The sequence below is a fragment of the Caretta caretta genome, chromosome 1 (genome assembly GCF_965140235.1).
Source record: "Caretta caretta isolate rCarCar2 chromosome 1, rCarCar1.hap1, whole genome shotgun sequence".
Classification (NCBI taxonomy): Eukaryota; Metazoa; Chordata; order Testudines; family Cheloniidae; genus Caretta; species Caretta caretta.
The window spans coordinates 202718043-202736714 of NC_134206.1; the positions used below are offsets into that span (position 1 = coordinate 202718043).

At 39.3% G+C, this 18672-nt stretch overlaps 1 protein-coding gene across 3 annotated transcripts in view; it reads right to left on the bottom strand.

Annotated features, from left to right (window-relative positions):
* Positions 1–18672, bottom strand: part of ZBTB20 (zinc finger and BTB domain containing 20) — a 626421-nt gene that overhangs the window by 550410 nt on the left and 57339 nt on the right. For all 3 annotated transcript variants that reach the window (XM_048818099.2, XM_048818071.2, XM_048818047.2), the window contains exon 2: positions 7095–7154. The gene's annotated coding sequence lies outside the window, so the exon portion shown is untranslated. The remainder of the gene's footprint in view (positions 1–7094; positions 7155–18672) is intronic.

Here is an 18672-nt window from a genome sequence, read left to right on the forward strand (position 1 = left end):
GTTTGCTCCATACAGACACCACAGCAGCTAAAGGGCAACATTTTAAACTATTCTTACACTTGGGCACAGGCATCTTAGTAACAAAATGACTGCTTATTACTGAATGACTTCTCATCCTTGCTGTTGCAGTACATGGAATCACAGAAAGAGATGACTGAAAGAAATCAGGTACACCAAAGTCTGTTCACCCTGCACAAATGCAAAGGGTGATGTAGGCCACACCCAACTGACACTAAGACAGTCCATGGACCAGAGGAATAAGAAAAAACAAAGTGCTATGAAGGAAAATTCCTTCCTGACTTCTAACCTGGCAATTAATTCAATCATGTGCATGCGAGCAAGGTTCATTGTGGTTAATTATCTAATTCCCAATAGACCCCAAGTTTCCATTGACATCCTAGTCATAGTCCACAGTTTTCCTGAATGCCAGTGGTTTGAGTTCTGGTAGATTAGGACAGGAGGATTGTCCTATTCACTGCACAAGTGCCAGATCACAATCCTCAAAAACCAAGACAGCTCAGGGGCAACTCATCTTAAGATGTTCTCTAAGTCAGCCAAAACCCTAGCATCCTGTGATTCCACTCTTCCACTAAAGTTGGATGAGGAGCAACATCATAGCAGAGTTTTGCATAAAGAGACCAAACACTTTTGCATGTGGTTTGAGAAGTGGGAAGGAGGGGGGTAAAACTTTTTTTCCCAAAAGACAGACAGGCTGACAGAGACTTGCCCAGATCTATTAGCTTTACCGGAACATATGCTGAAGAATGCCGCGTATATGTACATGTGTAAACAGAAATACACACTCACACAATGCTGAATTTTGTGTTGGCGGCCCGACTGCGGTTGCCCATGTTCCCTAGGCAGTGATCAGTTATGAGGGAACAGGAAAAAGTTACAATGTAATGATTAATTAGTGCACTGGGCTATTATTCATGGCAGGTAGAACAGCAGCAGCCACCACAGCAATGCTGGTGGCCTCTCCCCATAAGGCAGTCTTGCCAATCTTGGCTGGATGCTTCGAACCAGCCAAGGTAGGAAAAACAGCAAAATCCAGTGCCAGCAAAAGTAAGAAGCCGATTTCTCCATCTTGCATATGAGGAACAAATCTGCAGGGATGACAACATTCCCTTTATATTGGCATACCTGGTGTTTACAGGATGTGACAAATACCAGTATCACTATTTACTAACTATACGTAGCAACATTATTGATACTACCTGTCTAGAATTACTCCCTACACTGCTGCAAGTGAAGGACTTTAACGGTAGCTGGCAAGTATCAATGATGATAGGCATGGCTATGGTGCCAGGGCTTGAACAGATGGTCAAAGCGTGTCTATTTAACTGAGGGGATAGTCTGTGGATGCCTCTAACCCTGGTCAGCCAAAACCAAACATATCACAGCCACTCTTCTTCACTTTGTGTTTTACCTGCAGCTCATAGCCAACTAAGGAACGAAAGGAAGACAAGCAAAGAAAGCCAAATCGGGGAATTCCTAACCCTTAGTGGAACCTCTCCACCGAGGGCTTTTTAAGAATTATAAAGCAGTACATTAAAGAGGAATCCCACCACAAAAACAGTTGTACTTGTCCCAGGGTTATCTCAGAGCACAGACACCCAGCACTAATGTCTGATCTCCAGTGTTAGGAAGGTGGAGTCAATCTACCCTATTCTAGCTTTGTCAGTGATTTAACTTTGCACAGCTATGCAGAGTTACATAGGCAAACTTCTAAGTTACAGCTTTCTTTTTTATTTTCCAACAGAAGCTTTGGCTGTTTATTTAACAAGACCTTGAAAGAAACTATTTACCAAAAAAGCAAATTCTTCCTTCAACAAACTCTCTCCCTCTGAAAGGCTTTGCTCTGTGTGTGGATTATTCATTTACTTTAATGATTTTAAAGAGGCAGTGTTAGGATGGAGAGGAGTGAAGAATCCACAAGACAGAAGTAGTTTCTAGAACTAGTTATTACAACAAAATGTTCCGTTGTATATGCTCTGTCTCAAATTTGCTCAAGGAAAAAATTAGGATTTTAGAAACCACTTTTCAAAAGGAGCATTGTTGGAGAATCTGGAAGCTGCTATGCCAATGGTATCTCTTGAAGAGCACTATATGATGGGATTTGTCCTACATGGCCAGGTCATCTCATTCTAACAGAGCAATAAATAATCCCTTTCTCTTGCCTTTGGAGAAGCCTAAAATGTTGCTCCTGCCCACTATACCTAAAACAGGAAATAAAAACCCACCCATAGGAGAACGGTAACGACAGCAGCAAATTGTCATCTTTCATTGGCATAGAGCTTAAGGCCACAAGGACCACCAAATCACCTAGTCTGTCTGATTTCCTGTATATCACAGGCTGCCACCCCCACAGCAAGCCCAACAACCACAATTAGACCAAAGGATTACAATCCTCAGGAGACTAAACTATTGTATGCCACAGGCAGAGAACAGGAGGGACCCAGGTGCATCAATACCTGAGGTGCATGCAATGGGAGGGAAGTGATTAAGTGAGATTTCATGTCTATTGTACATATGGATGTATTGGACACAGTGACCAAGTTACGGGGGAGAATTCAGAGGGTCACAATGAGGCTGATAATCAGAATGGAAATAGAAGCCTTTTATAAAAATCATCTGAACAGTCAAATCTTTCTTTCTGTCTCTCTCACACATGCACACACACAAAGTTATGTTGCCCCTCGCTAACTGTTGTCTTTGGCCCATCTAGCCAATTGGTTAATTGATGCACATGTCATAAAGTCATCCCCTAGAAGACATAAAAGTGTAGGGGGTTGAACATTGTTATCTGCAGACATTTGCAGAGGAGGGAGCAGAAGGAAAGAGGTATTGAGCTTGGAGACTTATGCAGTATTTTCTTACCTTGAAATGTTATCACATGTTTACATTTTGACACAGGACACCAGAGCAGAGCACCCCAAAGGTTTGGATTCCAATTTGTACTTCACAGACCCCCCCACCCCCACCCCCGGTATATAAAGCCAAAACAAAAGCCCTGGATCCAAATATCCCTAAACTTTGAAAATGTTCTGTTCTGGATCTCAGGTAAAAACTTCAGAGACTAACCAATTTATTTGTGCATAAGCTTTCGTGAGCTACAGCTCACTTCATCGGATGCATACTGTGGAAAATACAGAAGATGTTTTTATACACACAGACCATGAAAAAATGGGTGTTTATACAGTATGCATCCGATGAAGTGAACTGTAGCGTTTGTAGTGATAAACACCCATTTTTTCATGGTCTGTGTGTATAAAAACATCTTCTATATTTTCCACAGTATGCATCCGATGAAGTGAGCTGTAGCTCACGAAAGCTTATGCACAAATAAATTGGTTAGTCTCCAAGGTGCCACAAGTATTCCTTTTCTTTTTGTGAATACAGACTAACACGGCTGTTACTCTGAAACCAGGTAAAAAACTCGTCACCCAATCATAGGTAGCATTCATTAAGGTTTCTGTAATTAGTTGTGTAGCAAATTAAACCACACATTCCATTTATCCCCAAAAAAATAAAAATAAGGAAACAGGTGAATTAGGAGTTCACTCCACCTACCCCTGCAGCATACTGGGGTCTTAAAAATCAAGGGGAAAATTGTTTAAATGCATCTGGAAAACCAGAAGACATCTTCCCTGGGCAGCTTCAAATGCCAGAAATCTTCCAGTTTTCAACAAGTATTCCTGCTCTTTGATCATACTTCCATATAGATTAATAGCTCATCTACACTGAAACTGTGCTCCTTGTAATTAGAGAGATAAAAGCAGGGAAAATTAAAGGGGCGGGAAAACAATTCTGCACTATGTTGGCCACAGTTGGTGCCCAGATCTTTGGATTGCTTGCTTTAAAATACATGTTGTTGCTGAGGTTTGATTTAAAAATCTTATCTGAAAGAACTGCTGCTGGCTCCTGAACAATCTGCATTTCTTGTTACTAAGTAAAATGTCTGAGGTGTGCCCAAGTGTGAAGAAATTATAAGCGAGAGTTCACACACTCCATACCACACTTATGTACACACTCTATACCACACACACACACACACACACACACACACGTCTGTTGGATCTTCTATCTCCCTTCTTCGTGCAATATAATCTGCAGTTTACTTCTCTGTAATAAATTATACGACCCATCTTTTTCTAGCTGGAAGGTTTAACAGTGCTTGTAAAAAGAAAAATGATAACAGTCCATTCTTCTTCATGCCTTACAGTTAAGGACCTACCAAAACTGTGGATTTTTGTGGATAAATAGAAATTCGAATTTTGCTTCTCTCAAACTGCCAGATGATTGGGGAAGATCCCATAAACCTAACACATTTTAACAAATATTTTCCCACACTTTCAGCAAAAAAGAAATAAAAAACTATGTCTCCGATTCTGCAAACACTTAAATGCTTGCTTAACTTTAAGCACTGTGATTAGTCTTATTGAGTTCAATAGGACAACTCACTGTGCCTGAAGAGAAGCTCATGTGTAAGACTTTGCAGGATTGGGGCCTATTTTTGCAACAAATTTTGTTAGCAACAATTAAATACATAGGACTAGAATGAGTCTTTAGGCACAGTCTTGCATAGTGGTGAGGAACAGATGCAACCACCCCACAGAGGGAGCTCAGGAAAAGAATAGTCTTTCAAAGTCTAAATTCCCTGCCTTGTCCCTGGGGAAAGTAACTCACTACAGCAATTTAACAGATTATCAGATTCTTCCATGGACCAGCCACCAAAAGTGGGAGAAGAAATGTAGGGTCCCCCCATTTCCAATTCCCTTTCTGGCCCTTTCTTGACAAAACACACCAACCATGCAGACCCGGCTCTCCCTCTCTCTATACCCATCTGCAGCCAAGATGTATACGAGTCAGGGTTAGAGCTGCCAACTTTCTAACTGCAGAAAACTCAACACTCTTGTCCCGCCCCCGTGCCCCTGCTCCACCCCTTCTCTGTTGCCCCACCCCCCACTCACTCCAGCCCTCCTCCCCCCATGGCTCACTCTCCACCACCCTCACTCACTTGCTTCACTGGGCTGGGGCAGGGGATTGGGATGATGTGGGAAGGGGTGAGGGCTCCAGATTGGGGTGCAGGCTCTGGGGTGGGGCCAGAAATAAGTGGTTCAGGGTGCAGGAGGGGGCTCTGAGCTGGGACAGGGGGTTGATTTGAAGGAGGGGGTGTGGGCTCCAGGAGCAGGCTCAGGGCTGGGGTAGAGGGTTGGAGTGTGGGAGGGGGTGTGGGGTGCAGGCTCCAAGAGGGAGTTTAGGTGCAGGACGGGGCTCAGGGCTGGGGCAGGGTGTTGGGGTGCATGGGGCGATGTGGGGTGTGGTCTCCGGGAGGGAATTTGGGTGTGAGAGGGGGTTCTGACCTGGGGCAGGGGGTTGGGGTGTAGGTGGGGGTGCAGGGTCTGGGAAGAATCCCCAGGACAGGGGATTCAGGGTGTGGGCTCCTGCCAGGCAGTGCTTACCTCAGGCGGCTCCCGGTCGGTGATGTAGCGGGGCTAAAGCAGGCTCCCTGCCTGTCCTGGCTCTGCACTGCTCCCGGAAGCAGTCACTATGTCCAGCCCCTAGGCGGAGGAGTAGCCAGGAGTGCACGCTGCCTGCACCCACAGGCACTGCCCTCGCAGCTCTCATTGGCTGCAGAGGTGGCACTCAGAGCAGGGGCAGGGCGTGGAGCTTCCCTGATCTTACCTGCACCTAGGGGCCGCAGGGACATGACAGTCGCTTCTGGGAGCGGTGCTGACCGGAGCTGCCAGGGCCCCTTTTTGACTGAGTGTTCCGGTTGAAAGTGGGTCTTCCCCCTATTTATGACCTTGTACAACAATGCAGTACCAGGCCACAGTCTGGCCCTTACTTCTAAAACAGTGGAAATTTATGCTGCAAATGCAAATTACAGCAGGGCAAAGGACTGATAATTTAAGAGAGATAAGGTAGGTGAGGTAATATAGTTTATTGGACCAACTTCTGTTGGTGGAAGTGATAAGCTTTCAAGCTTCCCAGAGCTCTTCTTAAGGTCTGGGAAAGGTAACCAGAGTGTCACAGTTAACAGTATAGTTAACCAATTATACAGTTAACAGTATAGTTAACCAATTATACTTTTGAATATGCTCCTGAATTATCTATGCATTATTCTCTTGAATTTGTTATTGAAAATTATTTGAATAATTTGTAGTCTGTAATTCATTTGTGAGCAGACAATTACGAACACTTACATTCGAAAGACAAGATGTTTTGACTGGACAAATAAATCATGTTTCTGTTTTTGGACAGGATGAGTAGCTCTGAGCATCTTGTTTCAAGTGCAAATACTTATGATTGATCATTCAAAAGTTGTTTTCTGTGAATATTCTCTAATATTTGCTTAAAATATGTGTTTTCACAGACAGTCCTGCTTGTAAATTTGCTCACTCAAATATTTGTTAAAAGGGACAGGAACACAATCAAAGTCAGTCCTTTAGAAATTCAAATGAAAGTTTTTGGAGAATATTTCACCTCTACTAATGTACTTCAAGATGAATGATAGAAAATGCAAAACTACATTGTATTTACGAAGTTCACATTTTAGTAAGTAGGAAGATTATCAGTTTTTAATATTGCCAGTGCTTTGTTATACACAGTAGTAAAATGACTGAATATTTTAATTAGTTGTTTAGACCTTACTCACTACTCAGTTAGACAAAACTCTCACTGAAGGATTCTTGACTGAAAAAGGAGATGCAACATTTGTCTCACTGAATTAATAAAACTTAAATACATACATATATATTATTATTGCACCATGATCAATCTTTAGAAAATCCCACTGAGCTCCTAATATTTGTGAACTTGTATTTTGTAAATTATATATATTAATGTTTGTGGTGGTTTCCAATTTGTAATCTGTTCCTGCATAATTTCTGCCAAAATTTGCAGAAGTTTCCAAAAAGTTCTTGTAATTTTTTTATTCTCTTTCTCCTGCCCCAGCATCCCTCCTGTTCTTCAAAGTTCTCATTTTTGAGCTCTCTAAAAACCTCAGCCTGAGTGTGCTAGGTAAATAGCATTTTCAAGTAGATACAATGTGTACCTTTAAGTATCCAGAAAATGTTGCTTAATGTTACCTTTTCTCTTCCAACTCCAAAAGGGTTAAGAGCAGCTCCTAACACTTCTCTTTTATGCTGCTGTAAAGAAAAGAAATGCTTATATTTAGGGATTTACTCAGACAACACCTTGAGTTTTCATAACGTTCAGATGACTCAGTGTTCAGTTGGAGAAGTAGGTGGCTTACTGTGTATATATCAATATATATCCATCTGCTGGAATAAGACAAAACAAAGTCCTACACATTCACATTCAGCATGCAGGTGAAGAACATGTAAACAAGAAGCACTAGTAACGAAAACATCACACCACACATGTACTTTATAGGGAAAAAGTTGCACATGAATATCATATTATGGAGGCATTCACAGAGACTCCAAGGCTACAAATCCCTTCATTTCGTTGTTAAAGTGGGGTTTTATCATCATTAGGGACAAAATAAATACTTGTTTTAACCAAAATTATACCACTTACTCTTGCCTTTCAGTAGCATTTTTGGGAAAAGTTACAAGTAAATACTTTTAATAGTTCCGGAGTTAAACATCACACATTTTCAAAATTGAAGAACTGGAGTCTAATGCTTTATAATTATACATATATAATTTATAAAAGACTTTGTTTTAACCTGGAAACTTTAAGATATCTAGATAGCATCAAAGTATTAGCACTACTTATCATAATGGCCAAAATTTTCAAAGCTGGGTGCCAAAAACTAGGGGTAGATTTTCAAAGGCACAAATGAGAATTACACACACAACTCCCAATGACTTGCAATGGGAGTTAGGTCCCTAACTAACCTTTGTGCCTTTGAAAATCTCCCCCCAAGTTCCTAAATCCATATTGAGGCACCTAAATAAAAGTGGCCCAATTTTCAGAGGTGCTCAGAACTCATCACTCCAAGCGAGGTAATAATTCTCCATTGCCCAAACACCTGAGACTCTTCAGATGAGTCCAAAGGGGCTACTTAGCCTAGTATTACAGCCCTGCCATTTAGAAGGTACTACATTCAAGTCCTGAGAATTTTTTTTTCTTAAGTTTTTGTTAGTAATAATCCTCCCAAAATTTTATGTCAGCAAAAATTCACACAGCCCCTGGAAAGAACCTTCAGTTAGGATGACCAGATAGCAACTGTGAAAAAACAGTACAGGGGGTGGGGAGTTAATAGGTGCCCAGATAAGAAAAGCTCCCCCCAAAAGGCACTGTCCCTATAAAAACAGGACATCTGGTCACCCTACCTTCAGTATGATATAGCTATAGCATTAGCACAAAGCTGAGTAACCCCATTATGATTCACTGAAGAGTCTCTCATCCTTTTTGGAGGGAAAAATTAGGGGGAAGGGTTGGCACGTCCAACACATGCACCGTACTAACAACCTGATTACAGCACTAGAGTTTTTCATCATGGTAGGAAGGCATGGGAACACACAACTAATTCCCAACAACTATAAAACAGTTATATTCATGGCCAGCTTATAAACAATATTAACCATGCAATTGCACACACAAAATGTGTAAAAATTCATACTGGACATTCCAACTGCAACCTTAACTCTGGCTGGATCCTAACTGCTCAAACTTTGAAAAGGTTTGGATCTAGATCTGGATCTCAACTTTTCATCTCTGTTCCATCAGCAGCTGAAACATCATATAACTACAAAAGTGATGTGTTACGTTTGTGGACAGAGTTAAGGCTGGTATTAGACTCTGCTGTATGAATTTTCTCATAAACAGATGGAGTATTACAGTCTTTACTTACACTATATCTTAACTGATCAATGTTTACATTATATTAATGGTAAACATTCTTGCTATATAGTTTTTGTAATTGCTATTTTAATTGACAACCTAGGTTTACATTAACAAAACTTTATGTTTGTGATGAACACTGAGTATTCAAGATGCTGAGACAAAAAGTCCTACTGAAATTGCAAGGAGTTCAGAGTCACAAGCCATTGGCTAGATTTTCAGTGCCAGCCCTAACTTGTGAAATTTTTTTTTTTACCCACAATTAATGTTTCCCATATTTCTGTGCCCACAGTTAATTGCTGGTACAAATCTTACCGTTTGGATACCTCAGTATCTAATAGCACCCACAAAATGTAAAATGGGGATGCAAAAAGGTGAGTGCTATTTAGGGGATCAGGCTGAGTCTCCTTTCAAAATCAAGTCCCACATAGTAATCAAAAGTTAATTTTCAGTAGATTTTGCAATACTCTCTCATGTTTGACTTACTATTTCCAGGTTGCAAGGCATTAATGATCCCCATATAGGCACCAAGCAGACAAACACACAGCCTTTGTAATTTGCTGGAAATGAATGTATTTACAAGAACAAACTCAATAAACTGAACTCACTGATTTCTAAAATAATTAACGTATTGAAGCGAGATACACCCAAACACAGGAGGCACACAAGGTACCCAAGCACATCCCTAAACAGTCAATGTTCTATAACAAAACAGAGATCAATTAATCTAAGCAAGTTATATATTGATATAGTCCATATAGGTAACAGTAACATACTGTGTTAAACTGAATTTATCACCCACAAGCAGTAACAGACTACATGTTTGTTATATTTCATTGCTTCCTTTTCATACTAATTCCAAAATAAGTTGAGTGGCATAATTGACATCAACCATAAATGGTAAATGCTTGTGACCTTTACTTACAGTACTGATAAAAAGTTTATTCAATGAACTGCAATCTGACCAACAGAGACCGAGATAAGCTTAACCTTTCAGTTCAAGAACGTCTGTGTTATTTATGTTTGCCCTAGAGTTTACTGAGATTTCAGCATGACTGAAATGGGGTAGAACCCCAGAGCATGGTAATTGGGGATTCTTCTCTCCCTTTAAGATTCTGTATTCAGTAGCGTATACAATTTCCAATTATATTTGTATCACTTCAGCACAATTCTTCACCTAGCAAACACAGTCATCACACATGCAAACCATTTTATTCAGTGCTTTGGGGGGAAACGCTATTGATCATGGTAAGAACACAGGAACCAAAAGGATTTCAGCCAATGATTCACTGTGTGACCACAAGCAAATCACTTGGCTCTTCTCACACATCAGTCAACCCAACATGACTATTAGGTAAAAGGAAGACTTTGCCAAAAGGGAGTATACATCAGAGTTAAGACCTTTCTTTTCAAAAAAGATGTTTGTGTGAATTTAGTACTCATGCAGCTTTGGAGTTGAAATCCTCTAGCTTGAGAACAGATATAGTACACATTTCCTAACATAGGCTCACCACTATGCCTCAACTTTTCACTGGAGAGACCACTTTCAGTGGTTAGACTGTGGACTAGTTAAGTCTCAATGGCTGATACAGCCTCTTTTATGGGGCTACAAACTATAGGCCAATTACTACCAACCGTGGTGATGATTTTTTGGTATGGACACTTGTCCACTGAGAAATAGACTGAGATCCATCTAACTCATTTCAGGAGTTAAGCTTTTCTGACTGAATAAAATTTAAAATAGACTATCAAATGGCTAATGTGAATCTACCATGTTCAATGGTAGCATCTGGAGAATTTCAACAAGTAGACTGCCAAACGTAGACTTGACCTGCTGAGTACAAGACAATTAACTATTGAATCTGAATTTGGCTCAGCTGCAAGAGAGGAAGTTTGGTATGCTTACATATGAAGTTTAAAGGAACAATACTCAGCATTACAAGTCTGTTCTCAGCAATTTCTTAGGAAACAGGCCATTCAGTTCCCTGTGCCAGTCTAAATTCCAACTGAAAAAGCCTGTTTGTCCATATCCTTCTTGGGGAAAGCCTTATGTCAATTGTCTGGCCAGAGGACCAAAAAAACCCAAACCTGTTAAAACACCAGCCCCATGATGGCGGAAGAGAATCAGAGAATACTTGCAGTGTCCACCATACTACCCAACCATTATCTTTACATACTGAATCTTTAATTAAATTTAAAAGGAAAAACAGAGTCTGAAACATGAGACTTGAAATGTGTTTATGTTATATTAGCAAGATAGGAAGGAAGCCCTGGAAAGAGGCACCACTTGCAATATATGTTTCTTTAGAGGAAAGTACCAATGCAGATAGGTAAATAAATCATATCATACTATGATAACATATGAAGACCTCAACTGTCAACAAAATCAGACTGTTAATTCTGACATTAACATTTTTTAAAATCTTTGGTTTTTAATGTACAGTTCAAAGATCACTCTCACAATTCAGCAGCTTTGTCTTTTAAGGCCAATTACTCCAAATGGCTTTTCTCACAACAGAGTGCTTTCTCTCAGCTTTGGGAAAGGTGAGTGAAAACTACCAAGTGATATCTTCCTCTGCCAAGACCAAATGAACAGTTTGAAAGATTCAATTGATTGATTTTGTTTTGGCACATCAGGACTTAATGGTGGGGTGGACAGCTGCCCGGCAGGGGGAAACAAACAACATATAAAACAAACCTCTTTCTTTTGTCAGGATGAAGAAGAAGGGTACCAAATGGCTCACAGGTTTAGTAGCAGTCTGTAGGAGTTTCCCCCTCAAAGTTACAGTTTCAAATCTAGTCTATGTCAACAATGATTCAATGTAATAAGATGCTGTGCATAAAATTACTTGAATGCTGATCTCAGTCTATTTCTTAGTAGTTAAGTATTCACCTTCTAATAACAAATCAGCACTATTTGGCCTGATCATTTCTAATGACAGCAAAGATGCCAAGCATTGCGTGGGCCATGTGGAAGAAACTATCTTCCACTGCAGGGTCTGGCTCCTCAAGGTGCAGTATCAAATACGTTGGTAATGGAAGCATATCTTGACATTGGCCTGTTGTGTTGACAAGGAGGATTTTAGACTTCAGAGATGGCAACCTAGCACCTGTCACCAAGATGCAATTCAGACAAGAAAGGACACAGAATACTCCTGTTACTGCAAACTTGAATCCCATCTCCAATATTGGACAAGATTAAATCTTCTCAGTCATTTTCTTTGCTTGAGCTAAACCTGCCTCCACTCAAAAAGAGACTCCCTGTTAATAAAAACCTAATTACAATTTTACCTCATAACAAAGAAAGCTTCCTTTATCCTTAGTCACTGTCATTGAATATCCTGAGTCAAAGCTGGTGCTCCTTCCTTGAAATCTTTATGAACCATAAGAAAATTTCTCTCAGAGCACCATGTACAGTAGGGGCTGCTCTAGTGAAAGGAGAGAGCAAGGGTTCTTGATCGAACTAACCTCTCCCCATTCTCTCCAGCTAGGATGTTTCTCCACACACACTGGTTTATTGTGTGGCTTTGTGTATCCCCTTTTCTCTATCTCCCTCTTGGCAGAAGCTTCTTTAACTTAAAAATCAGCCCACATGAACCAAATAAAATAAATAAATAAAATAAAAACTCGATGTCTATAAGAAATACACAGTCTAACCTGCTTAATTATTAACAGGTAAACACAACACATCCTGAATTATTTACTTAATCTTTTTCAACTACAAACCTCAGACTTTTAGAGCATGAAATACGTGCTTTCTTTAAGGACAAAAAACAGTTTCTTTATACAGCATTCTTTAGAAGGAATACAGGCCTCTTGTTAACCCCATGCTGCCACCCTCCAAGTAGTACCACTATGGAGTATTAAAGCATGGGACTAAAAGTCAATCTGTATTCCAGACTTTGTAAGTGAATCAGCTCTTTGCTCCTGCCTAGTAACTCTGAGTGAAAACGTGATTCCTGTGAGGTTTATATGCACTGTTTCTTTAAATCTGCAGCAAGAAGCACGGCAGGAGGGGGAGCTGGTGAAGGTGACAGAAGTTCTACAAATGAAACAGAGAAAGAGAGTAGCTTTAGGGACAACCCTGTTTTCTTTATTCTAGTAAAATTTCTTGTTCAATGTTAGAAGAAGTAGCTCTTTCTGCCATATGGCAATGCTTACTGATCTCACTACTACAAACGAATGAGTTGTATCTACTTTATCTTGGTTCATCTTCATCTTCTACAGCTTAGTCATTCTTATTCTTAAGCCTACTGCAAGAAACTTCTTGTTGGCACCTTAAGCAAAAAAGTCAACATCATATATCCCTCAGGATCAGATCAGGCAATCTGCTAAGACTGACCTCCAGCAGTCTACCATGAGGTTCTGATGGAATACAGTATACTGATATGTTGTGAGAGCATATGGGAAATTAGGTGGGTAACATCATCATTCCTGAAAATGGGACTGTGCATTGATTGCTGAGGATAGACTGTACCCTTTAAGTTCAAATCTCAAAGCAATTTTTTCTCCTCTCTAGCAGACCATGCCATCACACATCCGGTTGCCTTTACAGATGGACCCAGATCATAGTAAATAGATAAATCATTATAACTCAACAAATGTGCTTCTGACTGGCAGGAGGCCTTTCCCAGCTACCCTTTCAATGGAAGAGATGGCATGACACCTCCTCCTTGCCTTAGTCCAACAAAATACATATGCATACAAACTGAAGGTACACAGTAAATCATGCAAAAGGCAAGTAATGCCAAAACTTGCCCCTGAACCTTAACTCTGTCTCTCCTTTATGATATATCTTTATGATATAACTTTAATAATACGATCACATGCTACTTCTTAAAAAACATTTTTACCACATTTAGACATACATAGTATTTTGTAATATTTTTATTCTTTTCTACTTATTTAATTGTTCTAATGATCCAGCATGATTTTATTGTCTCACACTTGTTATATGACGAGGTTTCTTCTCTCTTTGTATTTTAATAATTTTTTCAATACTCTTGCACTATACATTTTTATTCCAACCACAGCCTTCCTTAGGTGCAATTCAGGGGATGAGCCAGTTAATTACAGACCCAACTTAGCTGCTATTTTAGGTGGCCTACATATGCTAGCAAAATTTTATTCTCACTTTATGCTTTATGTTTAATATTTAGTATGTTGTATAAGAATAGTTTACTGTATACTTCTCATATAAATTGAATTACGTTTGATACTCACAGAGTAATAACATTTGCTACACATATATCTAAGACTGCAGAAAAAATGATAGGATATACTGCAGATATTTGAGAAATGCTATGTAATTATTTAGTTAGGGACCATGTTATATTTCATAGGCCCAAGTGGGGCAGAGTTAAGGTTATACAAGCAATTTTAACAGTAGCTTTTTTTTTTAATACTTTCAACCACAAACCCTCTCCTCTGAACCTTTCATGCTGTCTAGCTGAGAAAGGGACAAAGTATATTTTCTCATTGCAGAGATCTTAAGATTCAAAGGAACTTCATTCTCTGCACCTTACAAAACACACAGCAGATTTCCCCTAACGCTTTTGCATCTCAACAGACTGAGAGGAATGGAGGCCCTTGACTTAAGACCACTTAAAGTCATTTAAGGTAGCCACAGGCTCATGTGTAATGCAACTTTCCTTAATGTAAACGAGGAAACTTAGCTGAAAAAAAGACAGTAAAAAATATCCTGTGCATGAGGAGCATGTAATTTCAAAAGGGTCAGAAATCAGTCAAATCAAAACCAAACTTCCCCAGAATATTCAAAAAGCACTTCAGTGAGGACTATTTCCATGCCAAATTCCAACTACCTATCCCCAGCCATTTTGGGTGTAAAGCTGTTCAAAAATGACTCCAAAATATTTTTTCTTTATTATGAGAAAATATATTATTTTCCACTCTCCTCGCACTTAAAAAAATGGCTGAATTAGGTACAAACTGACAGGCAACTGTGAGGTCCACAGGGACAAGGACATTCTGTAGTTCTGTCTCACTAAGGACTGAACTCAGTGGGACAAAATCATCCATGATGTGATTCCTCTGATTTATGGAATTATACCAGGAATATATTTGGCCAAATATCTGCATTAGAATCTTTTTTGTTTCTGAAATGACCGAGCCATTATGGGTTGAAGAGACAGCACCTTCTACCACCCACTTTTGATTTGGAAAGGGTACACTAAGTGACTGTTTCTCTGAAGCCGGAAAAAAGGCAGATAACCTTTGACTTCTAGCAAATGCCTCACTCACATTTCTCTATAAACTCTTGTTTTTCTGAGATTCTCTTGAGGCAGGTAAATATTCACTGCGGGGGAAAGACAGTCTCAGTAAAATTCTGGGTTGAGTCCTGTCCTGGTTCTGAAACCCAAGGCATCTCAGTTAAGAAAGTTGATGCCATTCATAGAGAAGGCCTTGCTAGCATCCATGATGCTTTAGATTTTTATATTTCGAAAGCCATAACTTGTCAACAGACTTATAAATCCTTTTACAATGAGTTGTGCAGCTGAGCTAGAGGTTCAAGCTTTAGCAAACGGCAGCCTTGTCTTCTTGCAAAACTGGGTGATCACAGCAACAGCAATGGCTTTTTCTCAGGGTAAGGGTAGTTGTGTACCATTTTACAAAAGGAATCTAATTGTTTATTACAATCCCTGACAAATCTCAGTCCCAAAGCTTTTCTCATTAACTGCAGTGGATGCTTGTCAAGTGACATGCAAACCATTTTTTTAATTAAGGGTGGGGGGGAATGGAGAGAGAGAGAGAGAGAGAAACAATTTCATGTTCTTTTTCTTCCCCAAGTACTTTTCTGAATTTTTCAAAAATATTCCAACATGTGCACACACATATAACATTTAAATGGCATATACTAAAATTACAATAAAGGATTTCTGTTAACATTTCCTCTAGGAAAAAGAATCTACAAAACCTCTCTGAAAATACATCTTTTCCACTTACATTCAGAGGGGACCATTAAAAATTCAATGTTTGCCACTCTGCAGTGACTGAACCACTGCAATGGGTTTCTCTTAAGGTAAGTATAGGAAAATACCACAGTTAATGCAGGTCCCTGGCACAGTGAATTTTGAATATTCAGTGGCATCCAGCATAGAAATAAATGTTGTCATGATTTGAGTTGCTTCTCTTTCTTTTATTAATTCCTTGTAACAATACAATTTATTTATTTTTGATATCATAAAAGGGTAAAAATCAGTATACACAAACGAAGTAACAATAATGAGCACAAACCCAATGCAATATATTAAAATAATTAATGCCCGTATAAAAATAGCAATTGTGATAATCAACATCAATTCCTGGACAATCAAGTCAGTGGGATATTTTAGAATATTAACATTCATTTAACATTTCATCCAGTTTTAAGGACATTGGGATGACTGGTTTATTAACACCATCATTCAGTTCAAAGACGTGGATGAAGTGTGCCCAGATAGTGAAATATTGCTTATTTTTATTATGTTGCAAGCTAGTAAATTTCTCCATGGCAAGAATGTCCCATATTTTTTTGAACCAATATCACAAAGTGTATAGAGATTCAAGCTATGAAGGAAACAACCCAAAAAGAGGATTTACTTTTTCAGGTTAGGATTCCTTGTCAGCACTCAGCAGAGCCATGGATATTTTATTGGGTCAAAGTCATCTTTGCAGGGTAACACTACTGAAGTCAATGAATTTACACCAGGATGAATTTAGCCCATTCCAATGAATGTTATAACATATTATTTTAAATTAACAACTTGTTAGTGTAAATATTTTCTTACATAAAGAAGTCTGTTTTCTTAGGGAATAGCCACAAAAACATGAACTTTGGATCTCCTGGATATTTTTTATTGTTGCTTTAATTCTGTATATATATTTGTGATCCAAAATGTTAATATTTTCCTGCAACTTCATACATATATATATATATGACTTTCACCGATTTATATTTAAAACAGTTTAATGGATTGACTAGCTTTATATCCTTTTAGACTAACCAGAGGTAGATACGGTTTCTGAACTGTATCATGTTATACTATATTTTCAGAATATACATTATTATAATTATTAATTATTTGTATTGCAGTAGCATATAGGGGCACCAAGTGAGCTCAGGACCCCAGTGTGCTATGCACTGCATAAATACATAGTGGGAGACAGTCCCCAAGAACATACAGCCTAAATAGACTGGAGAGACAAATAGTGAGAGAAAAGGAGTTCCATTAACACTTCCAGAGGGGAAACTCAGACAAAGAGATTATGTTGCTTGCGCAAGGTCAAACAGGAAGTCCGTGGCACAATGGAAATTTGAAATTACATCAGGTCTACACTACAGATCTATATTGGTTGAAAAATCCACACCCCTGAGTGACGTTGTTATATTGACTTAACACCCCCCCCCCCGGGTAGACAGCACTGTGTTGACGGGAGTGCTTCTCCCATTGACATAACTGACCTTCCGTAGAAGTGGTAGCTAACTTCGCCCACGGAAGAAGCTCTCCCTTCTTCACTTAAGCGCTGCAGTGGTACAGCTGCTCTGATACAGCATTTTAAGTGAAGACCTGCCCTTAGATCTCCTAAGTCCCAGTTCAGCTCCTTAACAAGGCCATCCTTCTTTCTGATTAATTAATACAAACACGCTTCACGGGAATTCCTGTGATAAATCTCTGTCCCCATCAGTTTTCATTTCTAAACATAATATTTCACCTTTATATAAAGACTTTCATCAGGGATCTCAAAGCACCTTGTAAGTTTGAATGAAGCCTCACAAGATGCCTATGGAACTAGGCATGTGCTATCCCCTTTTTATAAATTATGAAAAAAGCAGAGACATGAAGAGACTTGCCTGAGGTAACAGCACAACAGCAAGCAGTGGTGAGACCATGAGCCCCGACTTCCATCAGATAACCATCAGACATCCAGTGCTACTTCACCTGTTCCCAATGTACAAATCTCTAATGCTGACTGTGGCAAAATATCTTTAACTTCAGCCCCCAAATAGTCTTTCAAGCTGTAAGAACTTTGAGACAGGCACTCTAGGTTTGTACAGCACTTAGCACAAAGAGGCCTCAATATGGTTGAGTCTGTGAGGTTCAACCCCAATATAAAATGATAAACGCAAAAAACAATTCACAGCAAATCCTAAAGAAAATTTATAAAAATCAGCTACCAGACATTGCTCTCAAATTTTACTATTCAACAAAGGAAATAACTGGGAGTCCTAGTAAAAATAAACTTGGCTGGGACTGAAATGACTTTTCAGAATAATGGAAAATGTTTGGATCACTGTTTCTGGGAACACAAAGATCAGGCATCTGCAGAGTTCAGAAAATGCTTCACTCTCAGATAGACTTGAAAGAGGTGAAAATTACAGTATTCAACTGCATAACAGGGATTGAGAGTGCAGAACTCATTGTGAAAGTAACATTTCAAACTGCCCCTCCAAAGAGAAGATTAACACAAAACTAAAAAGATACTCTCATCTTACTAAAACAGGACAACATGCATGAAAGATACCAGCACGTACAACAAGAGAATGAGCTGCTCCAGAAGATTCCATTCTAAGTATATAATACTACATAATACATGTTAGTGCTGTTGCCACATACGTCATGAGAAAGATTTCCCTAAAAAGCACGGGTTACTGATGAAGTCACATGATGGGACACTGGAGCTTTCACTCACAGTTAGTCACTTTCTCAGTCCTAAAAGGGATTAATTTCTCCCTCCAGACATGAACAAATGATGATTCCTGAAATGCCAAATATTGAGTGTAAGTGCAATCTTCTTCGCTCAGTTACTGGCAAAAAGCATCAGTGAAGTACATGCAGAAAGAATTCAGGTCCT